The sequence below is a fragment of the Pan troglodytes genome, chromosome 12, assembly GCF_028858775.2.
Source record: "Pan troglodytes isolate AG18354 chromosome 12, NHGRI_mPanTro3-v2.0_pri, whole genome shotgun sequence".
Taxonomy (NCBI): Eukaryota; Metazoa; Chordata; class Mammalia; order Primates; family Hominidae; genus Pan; species Pan troglodytes.
This window is the reverse complement of record NC_072410.2, coordinates 104,499,241-104,513,378: the sequence shown is the minus strand read 5'-3', so window position 1 is coordinate 104,513,378 and position 14,138 is coordinate 104,499,241. Positions and strand designations below refer to the sequence as shown.

Here is a 14,138-nt window from a genome sequence, read left to right as displayed (position 1 = left end):
CATATGCACATACTCATACTTGCTTATCTAAGTAAATTCTGTGAGAGCGAAGAACATATCTGAATCTATCTCAACCATTGTTGCTCCCTAACACTTAACACAAAGCCTGAAACTAATATTTTGTAATGAGTTATGATATGACAGATGACATCATCCACCTTCCTTACAGAGTTCAAGGTCAATTTTACATGAACGATAGATAGTCCCTATCCTAAAGGAAATCACATGACAAATGTATGAACAACCAGTGCCATGGCTGAGTCTATAGAAATGCTGATGCCACTTTTCTGGGACAGTCAGCTCTTCACGGAAACGCACATGTCTTCCCATCTCATCCCCCTTATGATGCCCAGCATGTGGTGGGCCTAAAATTGCTGTCCTGTGCATGCACCCATCTTTATTCATCTCCCTCTGCAAGTCCATAGACTCCTAGTCCTGACCTCCCTGCTCTGAATCACAATCTGATATGCTCCACACAACATTTTCATTTCTGTCTCCCTATTATGACAGGAAAAGGTTACAGGCCCTCAGCTGTCATTCATCCTGTGACAACGCGCTGCCAGGCTCCTGCCTGTCAGTCACCTCCCAAAGCCAGGGACATTTATCAGTCTGGATTCTTGAAAGGTTATGGAGACCAATAATAGGAAATGTCTGTTTGCTTTTTACCATAGTGAGAACTATGTCTGGTACAGTTAAAATTTGCAGCCATGACACAGCTCAGCTCACAGAAATCCTAAGGAATCTCAAGAAGTACTTTGAACTAGAAGAAGCTGAATGAAAGGGGGTCATTCCTATGGGTTCGGGGCCTATTGGGAGAGTCCCTGGATGAGGTTCATAGTCCTGAGTTCATGGTCACTTGGTCCTGTAAATGTCAGGGAGCGCGGACATAGCATCAGCCCACAGATCAGGGATCACTGGTTCTAGGCTGACATTCATTCACCTTCAGGTACATTCAGCAAGGTCCCTAACCCTTATTCTAATTCCATTTGTAAAATGAGGTGAAGAAGGGTGTGTTTGCAGGATGAGAGAGGCTGGTTAGTGGTTACAAATATACAGTTCGATAGCAGGAATAAGACCTAATTTTTGGTAGCAGAGTTGGGTGACTATAGTTAACAACAATGTATTTTATATTTCAAAATAGCTCAAATATTTGGAATTTAAAATGTTCCAAACACACGGAAATGATAAATGCACTCAGTGATAGATAGCCTAAATACCCTGACTTGGTCACTACACATTCTATGCATGTAACAAAATATTATATGTGAAACGGGAAAAGTTCCCTTATCCCCCTCACAGGGTGTGTGATGGGGGTGTGGCTCGCTTCTTTGGTGCCCCGCTGCTCAAACCTCTAAGGGGAGCATGCAGATGGGCAGGTTGTGAGGCATGTGGTCTCCGACCTCATGGCAGCATCTGGAAGTGAATGCTTGCAGTTCCCGGGGCGTGTGCACTTTTAGTTTTGCTGTCTGTGGGCAGCTTTGTTAATCAGCTCAGTTTAGACCCTCTGCCTTATCACAAGGACAGAGGGCTGTCCGTATCCCTGGGTTCTTGCCTTAGTGTACTGGAAAAATCGGATCACACGTGGGCTTGGAGAATGAGTTCAAGCTTTTATTGAGTGGTGGAAGTAGCTCTCAGCAGATGGATGGGAGCCAGAGGTGGGGTGGTCTTCCCCTGGAGTCGGGGTGGTCTTTCCCTGGAGTCGGGATGCTCAGCAGCGGCTCTTCTCCAACCGTCTTCATCCAAACTTTGCATTGTCCCACCATAGGTGGCCTGCCGGCATCTGCTGGTGACTGCCAGTGTCTCCTGGTGTTTGCCAGTGTGTTCTTCTGCCCCTCTGCTTCTCTTGACATCCAACCACTTATGTGTTCTTCCACTGGTCTGTTCTTCTTGATGTCCAGCTGCTCATGTCTGTGCCTGCTAGGGCCCCAGGATTTTCATAGGCATAGGATGGGGGTGTGGCAGGCCAGGGTGGTCATAGAAAATGCAACATTTGGGCACAAAAACAGCAGTGCCTGTCCAAACCTAGGTCTATGGGCACAGGCCCGGGGGTGGAGCCCTAGCGAGGGAGGGCACCTTTCTCTACTCAGCACTTCCCTGCCCCCCTTCCATATCACAGGTACCCCATCAGTATGTACAAATATTATGTTGCAATAAAAAAAAAAGGGGGTAACACTAGATCTCTAAAGCCCCAGCCAGGGATAACATTCTGCTTTTGATTTCAAAGAACTCACAGGCATGATAAAAAAGAAAGTAGTCCCCCTGTGGTGGGAGTATCAGACCCCGATGTGGTGAATGTGGGGAGGCCTAGAATACAGGTTTAGTTTCATATCAGGGCCTGCTTTAGGTACAAGCTCTGGATAAATGATTTAATCACACACAATTCTATGCACTAAAATATCTGGATAAAAGATTCTATTTCTCCACAGCCCAAATCTTGCAAGGGAATCAGATGAAAGCCATGTGTGATAGCCTGTCACCTAGAGAATGTGGAGGCAGCCATTGCCTTCAGTGCAAGCTGCCAGCAGGACAGATGAATTGCTGCTCTCCTGTCTGTGGTTCTGGGGAAAGTCAATAACTCATGCTCCCAAAGTAAAGGCCAGAGCAGGAGGAGGACGTGTGAAGCATTCATGAGCAGATCTATTAGATGCGTGTTATGAACTGAATGTTGGTGCCCACTTGAAATCCTTTTGTTGAAATTTTAACCCCTAGTGTAATGGTATTTGGAGGTATGGCTTTTAGGAGAAGGTTAAGTCATGAAGACAGAGCCCTCATGAATGGAATGAGTGCCCTTATATTATAACAAAAGACCCTGGAGAGCTCGGTCATGCCCTCCACCATGTGAGGATGCAGTGAAAAGATGTCCAGCTATGAACCAGGAAGTAGGCCCTCATCAGACACTGAATCTGCCAACCCATTGATCTAGGATTTCCCAGACTCTAGAACTGTGAGCAATAAATTTCTACTATTGTTAAGACACCCAGTCTCTGGTATTTTTGTTATAGCACCATGAATGGGCTAATGCACTATCTTTAATTTACAGCTACCTTCCAGTGGTAGTATACCACTTACCTTTTAGTATAAGACCTATGACATCATGCCTCCATTTCTCCCTTCTTGCTTTTTTATGCTATTAGTGTCATATGTTTTACTTATACATCGATCAAGTAAAAATTCCGAATTACTGTTATTCCTTATGCTTTAAGTGGTCAATTATCTTTTGAATATATTTAAGTAATAAGAAAAATAGTATTTATATTTATTCATGTAGTTATTTCTGGTACTTTTTACTCCTTTGTGCAGAACCAAATTTCCATTTGATATTATTTTCCTTCTGCTTGAAAGACTTAGTTTAATATTTATTATATTATATATATGCTGGTGATTAGTTCTTTCAGCCTTTGTGTTTTTGAAGGCTTTCTTTTGCCTCCGTTTTTGAAAGTATTTTCATTAGGTAAAGGAGTCTAGGTTTTTCTTTTTAGAATGTTAATGATGTTGTTCAACTGTCCTCTAATTTGCAATTTTTCCAACATGAAATCTGATGTCATATTTATTTTGCTTCTGTGAGATGGTTTTCTTTAAGCATCATTAAAGTTAGTTCCCTGGCTAGGGCTCTCACCTGGATTGGAGTTACAACTAGGATCTCAAGGTAGAACATGTTAATGATTATGCTAACCATGGGTTGAGAGGGCTGAAATCTGGCCATTCTACATCAGAAAGTAAAAGGTTTTAGTCTAGGTTCTGTACAGTTATGGTAGAAGAATTAGATTATTCAAAGAATTCCATTTGATTTTGTTAGAAATATCCACCTCATGTATTACCTTTTGCTAGATATTGGCTGCCTGTTTTCTATGGGCTGGAGGGGGTGTGTGTTGTGGAGGAGTGGGGCAGGAAAAGCCACATCACATTTTGTTCAACTGTCCAATATACTGACCTTCAGTTGCCCCTTCTGTCTTCTACTCAACTTTTAATTCCTGCCTCTGTCCTCCCCCAAGCAACACATATGCTGACTCTGAATGCAGTGCCTTTCTGAGGTCCTTTGGGTAGGTGGGCTTCTACTGCCCTGGCGGCTCTCGTGGTATATTATCTGCTGGACATATTCCTTCCATTTTATTTGTCACCTCATTTTATATCCAATTTTCTTTAGAATTCTTACAACTATATATAAATAACATTTCTATCCTCCAGTTCTTTCTCCTCATCACTATTGTTTTATTCCTTTTTGTTCTTTTATTTTACTTATTTTTTTTATTTCAGTGGGATCTCAGGAAAAAGGAGGCACACTCACTTGCCTTGTCTTTGACCTTAAGCTATCTCTGTAGCCTCTTTAAAATTTTTTCTTCTTCAAATAAGTAAACATGTTTCAAAGGAATTATAAGACAAGTCTAAGAATTCATAGTTTGCTGTTGATGGAATTTAGGCCAGATCCTTTGGCCACATCATTGGCCATCAGTGTGCAGCGTTATATAGGTTAGATCCATGCATTGCTCCTTCCATAACACTGCCCTGATCATTGAAGGTAGGGATAATTTCTGCTTCATCCCAATATCTCTGATTCTTGCAAGATGCCTGGCACAGGTTAACATCCTATTGATAAATTAATGAATCCTCATGGACTCAATGACCTCAGAGACTTGCTGCAGCAGTAAGGATCTGTGATCTGTCAATTCTACTTTAGAATTACATTAGTTCTGTTATAGAAAATATTGTCTGCCTTCTCAATCTGCCTCTATGGCAAACTGTTTCTGTGTTTGTTTAGCATGCCCACCTTAGAAAAATCTACTCCTAAAGCAGCATATTTCTCCAACTTTGGCTTTTTCCACAAATAATGGGCCTGTGCTTCTTAGTGGCTAACTTTCCATCTTTACAGTGAGATTTAGGGAGGCCAAAATGTAGATAAATTAATTGATTAATTACATAGGCAGAAAAGTCTCCACAATAGTCTGAATTTATTTCTGGGCACTAGAAATATAAAACAGTATAAGATATATTTTCTGTCCCAAAGGAGTTGTTAGTTGAGATACATAAAATGATTCTTACTAATATAAGTTCCTAAAAAATTAAACTTCAATTTGAATCAGAAAATTTAGAAGGCAAACAATATAGATAAGTAGTTCTCACAGATGACCAGTTCCCCTGGAATCATCAAAACCAACAAGAAACCTCATGCACACCTGACATCTATAGCTTCAGAAATGAGTCAGATTTGGCACCTGTTTTCGCCAGCTGCTTTCTCAGAATGGATTTCCAGAGTGCAGGCCAACTGAAGAAAAGGAGCTGAAAGACTCCAGAGTGGTTGATCAGTGACAATAGGTATTGCTGCCTTTGTTCAATATCTGCTTAACTTTTAAACTAAGGTGAAATAAGCATACCCATTTCTAAATTATCTTTCTTTTTTTTCACAGATTAGATTTTAAATGATGATGGAAGAACACTCAGCATATTCTGGATATTAGAGGTAAAGTTAAGCTATCTCTCTCTATCTCTATCTCTATCTCTCTCTATGTATCTAAAGGACCATAAATGCAATGCAGCAATGTGATAAGTAGGACCATAGGGTCCAAGGACCCCATGGAATTGCAGTTAGAAGAATCATATTTTACTACCCTATCCGTGTTGTTTAACAGGCAGGGAATAAATTTTCAGCTCACTCAGGGAAATTTTTCTCTTAGCTTTAATTTACCATAATGAATCAATTACAAGAAAGTATTTGTTAAGGCGGGCAGAAGAAAACTTTTGGAAGTGATAGATACGTTTACAGCATAGCTTGTGAAGATGGTTTCATGGTGTATACTTAATCTCCAAACTCATCAAGTTGTATACTTAAATAGGTATGGCTTTTTGTATGTCAATCATACCTCAACAAATTGTTTTTTTTTAAGAATGCATTATAATTGACCACACTAAACTGATTTCATTTTACCCTCCATATCTAATCAGTAAGTTTCTATACTTGTGGAAAAAAAGAACCTATTCCTCTGGAATGTGCTCTTAATTGCACTATGCTGAGGGTATTGCTACTGGTTGTGTGAAATATTGCATTACATAGAAGTGTACATTTTTTTATAATGAATTTCACAAACATTTGCATTTTAATATGCACAATGAATCTCAAATCTCTCTTGAGTCTGCTTAAAGACCATTTTTTTCTCACATTTCAGTCTCTTTGGAAATATCAATGTTACAGCAGTGATAACCTTGAAAAGGCTGCTGGTGGGTAATCATGTTGACTTAATTACAGAAAAAGGCAAATTACCCCAGAGGAACTCAGAGCTACAGACTTGAGAGGAACAAGAAGTGTCCTGAGTCCCACTTTGCTACATTGATGGGAGAGGAAAATAAGGAAATTGAAGAATTTGATTTCTTTTTTAAAAGAATTTTGGAAGGCTTTACTTTTTGTCCAGCAAGTGTGACAAAGTAATCATACACTTACAAAAATTCCACTGTCCAGCACATAGACATGAAATTGAAAGAAAACCTCAGCTATGCTGAAACTAGGAAAGTTCCCTAATCTTATACTACAATTTCTGAAAAATACCTGTCAGATGAGGTCTTACTTTATCTTTAACATCAAATTGAGACTGACCTGAAGGTAACAACGAACAACTCTCCTTAAACTCAAAATTGAAGTAAGTGTGAAGAAAAAATATTTCTACAGGCTACTACTAATATCTCTATGCTCCTATGCTTGCAGGTAACAAGCCTAGAGCTTAGGTAGACCACATAAAGGGCGGGGGGAAAAACAAAAAATAGTAATATGGAGTGCATTTCAACTTCTGTAGATGAGCAGAGACGGTCAGTGAGAGAAGAGATTAAATGACCATTCTTTACTATTGTTTTCTCTGTTCCAACTTCCAAACAGAACTGAGGAAATAAAGACATGAGTCAACTTCCCAGCAATGGGCCCATCCAGGGTAAACTAGACATCTATTCATCAGAGAGAAGAGGTGATGATGCATTGCTGCCCCCACTTCTCAACAAACTCGGCAACTGATTCATGGCTATGGGATGAAATCCAAAAACCTAGGGGATTCTCATTCTTGAAAGAATAAGGTATGTTCTGAAAACAGTAAAGATGTTCTTTTATTTACAGGGAAACTCAGTAACAGAATTCCCTGGTTCAGTATTTTCCATACACCAGTAATTCTCCCCTCAGCTTAAATTAACAGCCTCAGAGAAATAAAAGAATAGTGAATATCCAGCTTTTTACCCAGTGTCTAACGCAGGAGCCACTAATGACCTCTTGATTAAATAGGGAGGAATGTTAAGAGTATTCACCCTATTCTATTTTAGGGAAAATAACAGGCTGGTTGGTAACTGCTGCAGTCAAAGATAATTGAGCAAAAACACATCAGTATGTATTTAGAAAGGGACACAATAGTACCATGCAGTAATGCACTAACTGGGAACAGATGTACCTTCTGCCATAAACAACACATTTTGAAAATTGAGCTAGTCATTGACTTTTGATGGTTCCATTTATGATTATTTTTCAATTTTACGATAGTGCAAAAGTGATATGCGTTCAATGAAAACTGTATTTTTTGAATTTTGATCTTTTCCAGGCTAGATATATGCAATGTGACAGCCTCTCATGATGTAGGGCAGTGGCAGGCAGCAACAACTCCCAGTCAGCCATGTGATCACGAGGGCAAATGACTCCTGCTCTGCAGTGTACTGTCTTTCCATCTGATTTTGCTCAACTGTAAGCTGATGTAAGTTTTCTGAGCATGTTTTAGGAAGGCCAAGCTAAACTGTGATTATTTGTATCCACAGATCCAACCAACCACGGTTTCAAAATATTAGGGAAAAAATAAAAGAGAATAAAAACTACAGCAACAAAAAAATACAAATAAAACAATATCTTATAACAACCATTTTAACAGCCTTTGTATTGTATTAGGTATTGTAAGTCACTTAAGGATGAGTTGAAGTATACAGGAGGATGAACATAGGTTGTAGACAAATGCTGTCCCATTTTATATAAGGGACTTGGGTATTGGTGGATTTTGATATTTGCAGGAAATCCCAGAACCAAATCTCTACAGATACTGAGGAATTACTATATATTAAGTGAATTTTCAATGTATAATATTTTCAACTTTTGATGGCCTTTTCAGGACATAACCCCATGGTAAGTCAGAGCTTCTGTAGTCAAATTGCTAAAAACAGGTAGCAATAAGGAGAAAATATTAAAAGTTACTAGAAGAAAGACACATAAAGAGGAACAAAACTGAAAATAATCACAGTCCTCTCACCGGAAACTATAAAATCTAGAAGACAATAGAATAACATATTTCTGCTGAAAGAAAAAAAATATTTTCAACATAGAACTCAATACCTAGTGAATAATATTCTTCAAACATAATGGTGAAAAATTATTTTCAGGAAAGGAAAAGGTTAGCAAATTCAACTTTAGCAGATACTATGGAAATATATAAGAAAATTTTTAGGAAGAAGAAATATGATGTCAAAGGGAACTCTAATTTATATAAAAGAATAAAGAGTGCTAAAGATATTGAGTAGACTGATAAATATAAGAAATATTTTTCTCATTTAAAATTATTTAAAAGATAATTTCTTAAAAATAATAACAGTGTATTACAGGGTTTAAAATATATGTAAAAGTAAACTAAATGACAATAATAGCACGGAAGATAAGGAAAGGGGAAAATGGAACTATATTGTGGTAATGCTCTTACATGGTAAGTGAAGTGGTAAAATATTATAAGCTAGCATGTGATAAATTTTATATCAATACTGTAATCCCTAGAGCAATCACTAAATAATAAACAATAAGATATAGTTCATAAACCAAGACAGAGATATAATTGATTACAAAAATAATTTATTCAAAGAAGTCAGAAAAGGGGGAAAAGGAGCAAAGAAGACATGGTTTAAATTTTAAAAATTTATACATGATATATTTAAACCCAACCACATGGATAAGCACGTTAAATATAAATGGTCTGAACACTCCAATTAAATGACAGAGATTGTCAGATTGAATAGGAAAAGTATGACCTCTGATTTCAACTTCAGCATGTAAACACTTTGGAAGTCACCACTCTAGTCATCACAAGAAGAAGAAAAGCCAAGCAAACTAAAAATCCATGTCATTTCTGTGATCCATCAGAGGATTAAGATCATAGGGCAAACTACTACCCTGACATTTGGAGAGACTGGCACATATGAAGAACCACAGCCAAGATTAGCCCAAGAGTGGAAGGAACTGCACTCAGTAACTGGTAGGACCACCTAAACAATAATTTTCATGAATTGCTAAAGGTAGAGAGTATACTAGCTTGATACTTGAATGCTCCTAAAGAACCCAGTGTTAGGTGGTCCCCAACACCTAACAAGTGGTTGGGTGGTTGGGTGGTTGGTTTGCCACCAGAACACCCACCAGGTTCTCAAAGTGAGGATCAGAGAAATATCCCCTATGTTGCAGGCAGGAGGAGTGGGTAAAAATACATTCTGAAATACATCCAACAAAAAAGAAGCCATTTTGAAATATTATCAGAGAATTCTGTGTAACAATAGCCTGTCCTCTAGGGCAATATACTGCTTCACATCTTGGGGAAAGGCAATTAGACATTTTCCGACCTCTCTAGCCTTCTTATCTCATGCAAGGGAGGGAAAAAAAAGCCCAAGAAATGCTTCTAAAGCTCACAGCCTGGAAACTCAGGCCCACTAAAAAACTGAGATTTAATCATAAGAATATACAATGCTTCTCTTTCTCAGCAGCTTACCATAACATAAACAGGACTCCAGTATAATAAAAATGAATTACAACAGAGAACAGCAAGCCATGGACTGTATTTATGAAGAAGTTCTTAGGGAAACCCAAACAACAGAGGAGAAAAAAAACAAAATATACAAGGAAGCTGGAGGATACCAAAACCTCTGGAGCCTGAAACTACAACAAATAAATACATTGCAGCTCCTTGCCAAATTAACATAAAACCTTACACTAAAAACCTAATTAACCTCATTTCCTATTACCCAATATGTCATGCCCACTTTCAATTAAAAATTGCAAGGCATGCTGAAAGACAAGGAAAAACACAAGAAGAGGGAAAGCAAGCAGCAGACTTAGAGATGAGACAGCTTTTGGAATCATTATATAGGGAAATTATGATAACTATGTTTAATATGAGGGGACTTCAAAAAGCTCACAAAAAATGCATATTATGAGAAAACTATGCATGGATTCCAAAAATTGTCTGTACCAAAATAAACTCATAATGGCTTTTTACAACATGTCAGAACAGGATCTAGCCTGAGGCACTTGAAGAAGGATAAGAATCAGTTTGAAAGGAGCCCCTATCAGAGCAACATGAATTCTACTAAAATTGAAGCAAGAATAAACATCAAATCTATGGTGAAGCTTTGGTGGAAGAATGGTGAAGTCACTAGTGCTTTACAAAAAGTTTATGGGGACAATACTCCAAAGAAAACAGTTTACAAATGGACAACTCATTTTAAAAAGGGATGAGACAATGTTGAGGATGAAGCCCACAGCAGATCATCCACATCAATTTGAGAGGAAACAATTAATCTTATTCATACCCTAATTGAAGAGGCCCGACAATTAACAGCAGAAACAATAGCTGACACCATAGACATCTCAATTGGTTCAGCTTACACAATTGGGATTGAAAAATTAAAGTTCTGCAAGGTTTCTATTTGATGGTTGCCAAAACCACTGCACCCAAATTAGCTGCAGATAAGAGCAGAGCATTCAATGGATTTTTAAAAATGAGATCAAGATCCTGAAGCATTTTTTGATGAACTGTAACAGGAGAAGAAACATGGCTTTACCAGTATGATCTTGAAGACCAGGGACTATCAAAGCAATAGCTACCAAGAGGTAGAAATGGTCCAGTCAAAACAAAGGTGGGCCAGTCAAGAGCAGAGGTTGTGGCAACAATTTTTTGAGATACTAAAGACATTTTGCTTGCTTACTTTCTGGAGGGCCAAATAATGATAACATCTACTTATTATGAGAATGTTTTGAGAAAGTTAGCCAAAGCTTTAAGAAAAAAAAAAAAAAAGTTTGGGAAAGCTTCACCAGAGAGTCCTTCTCCACCATGACAATGCTACTGTCCGCAGTGCTACTCCACAGTAACAATGCTCATTCCTCTCATCAAATAAGGGCAGTTTTGCAAGGGTTTTGATGGGAAATTTGTAGGCACCCAGCTTATAGTTCTATTTGGCTCCTTCTGACATATTTTTGCTTCCTACTCTTAAAATACCTATAAAGGGCACCCATTTCTCTTCAATTAAAAAAGTAAATAGACTACATTGGCATGGTTAAATTCCCAGGGCCCTTAGTTTTTTAGTGATAGACTAAGTGGCTGGTATCATTGCTTACAAAAGTGTCTGGACCTTGATGGAGTTTATGTTAGAAAACAAAGCTTATATTTTTTATTTTTATTGTCGAATTCAAATTTTCCATAAACTTTTGAAGTCCCCTCATATGCTAAGGGCTTTAATGGAAAAGCAGACAATATGCAAGAACAGATGGTTAATCTAAGAAGCAAGATTGACACTTTAAGAAAGAATCAGAAGGAAATGCTAGAAATAAACACCGTAACAGAAGACTTTTAAAAATTTATTTGCTAGGCTAATCAGTAGGCTAGACATGGCTGAAGAAAGTCAGTGAGCTTGAAAAGATGTCAAACTGAAATGCAAAGAGAAAAAAGAAATGAAAAATGGAACAGAATGTCCAATAACTGTGGGATAATTACAAAAGATATCACATGAATATAATGGGAATACCAGAAAGAGAAAAAGAAACAGAAGAAATATTTGAGTTAATAATGCCCGAGAATTTTCCAAAATTAATGCCAGACACCCAACCCCTAATCTAGAAAGTTCACAGACCACCAAGCAAGATAAATGCTGAAAGATCTATAGCTAGGTATACCATATACAAATTACAGAAAACCAAAGACAGAGAAAATCATGAAAGTGGCCATAAAATAAAAACACCTTATTTAAAAGAAACAAGGATACAAATCGCATAAGACTTCTATTCAAGAAGCATTCAAGGACGAAAAATGTGGAGTGAAAATTTTTTTTTTTTTTTTTTTTTTGAGACAGAGTCTTGGACTGTTGCCCAGGTTGGAGTGCGGCGGCGCGATCTCGGCTCACTGCAACCTCTGCCTCCTGGGTTCACGCCATTCTCCTGCCTCAGCCTCCCAAGTAGCTAGGACTACAGGCGCCTGCCACCACGCCCGGCTCATGTTTTTGTATTTTTTAGTAGAGACAGGGTTTCACCGTGTTAGCCAGGATGGTCTCGATCTCCTGGCCTTCTGATCTGCCCACCTTGGCCTCCCAAAGGGCTGGGATTGCAGGCGTGAGCCACCGCGCCCGGCCTGGAGTGAAATATTTAAAGTGTGACAATAACCCACCAAGCTACAATTATTATCCATAGAAATTATCCTTCAAAAGTAAAGGAAAAATAAAGACTTTCTCAGACAAACAGCAGCTGAGAGAATTTGTGAGCAATAGACTTGCCTTGAAAGGAATGTTAAAAGAAGTTCTTCAGAAAGAAGGGAAATTATGGAAGTTAGAAACCTGGGTCCACATAAAGAATAAAAAAAAATCAGAGAAGGAATAAATGAAGGTAAAATAAAATATTTTATTTTCCTTACTCTTAATTAATGTAACAGATAATTCCTTAGAGTATTAATAGCTAGCAATGTGTTGCATCATTATAGCATATGAATACATGAGAAAAATGACAGCAAGGGTATTGGGGATGAAAGAGAGACACTAAGAATACTCTGTTACAAGGCACTGGCACTACCCAGGAAGTACTATAGTGATGCTTGTAATGGACTAAGATTGGTTGTGAGCGTATCCTGGAAACTCTAGGGCAAACATGGAAGAAACAACTTAGGGCTCTACCCATCGCAAAGCTACTATACCAGTCCTGGAGAGTTTATGTTTATGTGAAGGAGAAATTAATTTCTATTTTATTTAAGCCTTATTTTTTTTGATCATGACAAGAACATTTAAGATGAGATTTACTCTATTAACAAATGTTTATGTGCACAATGCCATGTTGTTAATTGTAGGCACAATATTGTGAGCAGAGCTCTAGAATTTATTTATCTTGTGTAAGTGAAACTACATACATTGAAGGGCAGGGGCCTTTTTTTAAAGTTGTTTTGTTTTGTCGTATACAGCCAAATAAAATGAATACTAATAATAAATAATAAAAACTGGCTTATGAATATATAGAAAAACTGCAGGGTTTTATAACTATTAAAAAATTAAATCAGCGCTTAAGGTCTTCCTACAAGGATCAAACAGGGTGCAAATGAATAAACAGGTTAATTCTACAAAGCTTTGATAGAAGAAAGAATTGCAGTCCCACAGCAACAATTTTAGGATGTGTAACACAGAACACTCCCTAACGCTGAGATCAGGATAGCTTTGATAGAAACGTCTGAAAAGAACAGTATAAGGAAAGAAAGTGCCAGGCCACTTCTAAAGATAGAGGAAAATCCAAAACAAACTCTTGGCAAACTGAATTGGACAATGTATAACAAATTGATAATTAATACTTTATGATAAGCTGTCTTTATTCCAAGAATGTTAGGTTGGTTCAAAATAGAAAATCTTTTCATGTGATTTGCCATGTGTATTGGTTTTCCATTACTGATGTAATAAATCCTGAAAATTTATCATATTATAGTTCTGAAGCTCAGAAGTCAGATGGAGGCCTCACTGCACTAAAATGAGGGTGCCAACGAGGCTGAATTCTTTTCTGGAGGCTGCAGTGGACAATTTGTTTCCTTGGTCATTTGGATTGTTGGCAAAATCCAGTACCCTGTGGTTGTAGCACCGAGGTCTCTGTTCTCTTACTGGCCATAAACTGTGTGCTGATTGCAGCTTTGGGAGGGCATGGCATTCCTTGGCTCAAGGTTTCCTTTCTCCTTCTTCCCAGCCAACAATGGTGGGTTAGTCCAATACTGCATCTCTCTGACCCACTCTTTCCCCTCCTCTTCCATTTTTAAGGATCATGTAATTAGACGGGGCTCACCTCTATCACCCAGGATGATATCCCCACCTCAACATCTTTAAACGATCCCTTTTGCAGAGTTCCTTTTGCCATGTGGGCTAAC

At 38.2% G+C, this 14,138-nt stretch overlaps 1 long non-coding RNA gene across 2 annotated transcripts in view; it reads left to right on the top strand.

Annotated features, from left to right (window-relative positions):
* Window positions 1-14,138, top strand: part of LOC104004893 (uncharacterized) — a 172,265-nt gene that overhangs the window by 16,885 nt on the left and 141,242 nt on the right. For both annotated transcript variants that reach the window (XR_010149624.1, XR_677964.4), the window contains exons 3-4: window positions 5,403-5,455; window positions 6,860-7,050. This is a non-coding gene — a long non-coding RNA (uncharacterized LOC104004893). The remainder of the gene's footprint in view (window positions 1-5,402; window positions 5,456-6,859; window positions 7,051-14,138) is intronic.